This window comes from Pinus tabuliformis, chromosome Q, assembly GCF_031772625.1.
Source record: "Pinus tabuliformis cultivar Carrire ecotype Pingquan chromosome Q, CPIR1, whole genome shotgun sequence".
NCBI classification, from domain to species: Eukaryota; Viridiplantae; Streptophyta; class Pinopsida; order Pinales; family Pinaceae; genus Pinus; species Pinus tabuliformis.
In genome coordinates this window covers 948,242,090-948,243,330 of record NC_142296.1, presented here as the reverse complement: position 1 = coordinate 948,243,330, position 1,241 = coordinate 948,242,090, and the positions used below count along the sequence as shown (strand labels likewise).

General features: G+C 33.0%; 1 non-coding gene across 1 annotated transcript; it reads right to left on the bottom strand.

Annotated features, from left to right (window-relative positions):
* Positions 1–237: 237 nt before the first annotated feature.
* LOC149222617 (U2 spliceosomal RNA) lies at positions 238–433 on the bottom strand. The gene has a single exon (XR_016249849.1). It is a non-coding gene; the product is annotated as a U2 spliceosomal RNA (small nuclear RNA).
* Positions 434–1,241: the final 808 nt, after the last annotated feature.

The following is a 1,241-nucleotide window of genomic DNA, read 5'->3' as shown; positions in this document are numbered from 1 at the left end:
CTGGATGGACTTGGGCGCGGTAAACAACACGATATCTGATCAAGTCAATGCGCGGCTAATCAACCGACCGATTAGAATAGAATATAGAAGACAAAATTCCATTTGATTAGAATAGTATATAGAAGACAAAATTCCATTTCATTCACGGTAAATACAAGTTGTTCAATCCTAACAAACAAACCATTACATTAACATTCAACAATTTATTATTATTTAAATAAATTTGGTCTTGTCTTGGTGGGGTGCGCCAGGCTGGTGCTGTAGTGCAACGCACAAGCGACGCCCGAGAGCCCCAATAGCAAGCTATTGTGAGTGGGCCCTCCCCTAGAAAAATACATTTAATATCATGTGGTTCTATGAACCACGTATCAGATATTAAACTGATAAGAACAGATACTACACTTGATCTTAGCCAAAAGGCCGAGAAAGCTATGCTTTTCCTCTTCTCTTTCGGTTCTTTTTCTATTGCTCCCCTTCCCCTCTATCCCACTCATCCATGCATGTGGGATAACTCATTTCTATTTCTTCTCATACCCCTTATTACCATTTAAATAGACATGCTCTTTAATATCAAACTTATATTTTCAATATTCTCACTATTTTCACCTCCCTAGATCTATTTTACTTTTCGATTTGAGGGATCAAATGTCTTTTCACCTTAAAAGAGGTTTCCCAGATTTGATGCCAATCTCTTTTCACCCTAAAAGAGGTTTGCCAGATTTGATGCCTTACCGCGAATTCAGATGGATGTTATAATTAAAATTATCTAGAAAGTACAAATATGAACTTTATTGCTTTTTATATATAAATAAAAGTAACTAAATATCATAATATTATCTACAATTAAAAATATGAAACTTCATATATATATAATATCAAAATAATTAATTATATGGGAAACAATCACTAAAGATTTTTATTTTTATTTTTTCCCTTTCCATGTTATCTTAAACTTGTGGTGGATGTTATCGTAACATAATAATAATTTATATATTAATATAAAGGAAGAAATTACACTATTTAAAAATCCTTCAATGTGATGTTTAATGCCATTGGACATAATCAATGGAGATCATTGCTCACCCATTCCTTGAAGTCAAATTCACCGGGATGTGTCTTAACTTAGTCAAATTTAATCAACAACCTATTGTTATGTTGGCCTTTCCATATTTAATCACCCACCGCGTTAACGTATTGATCATGTTGTAATTGTTGATTATGATACAATATAGCGTGTTTAG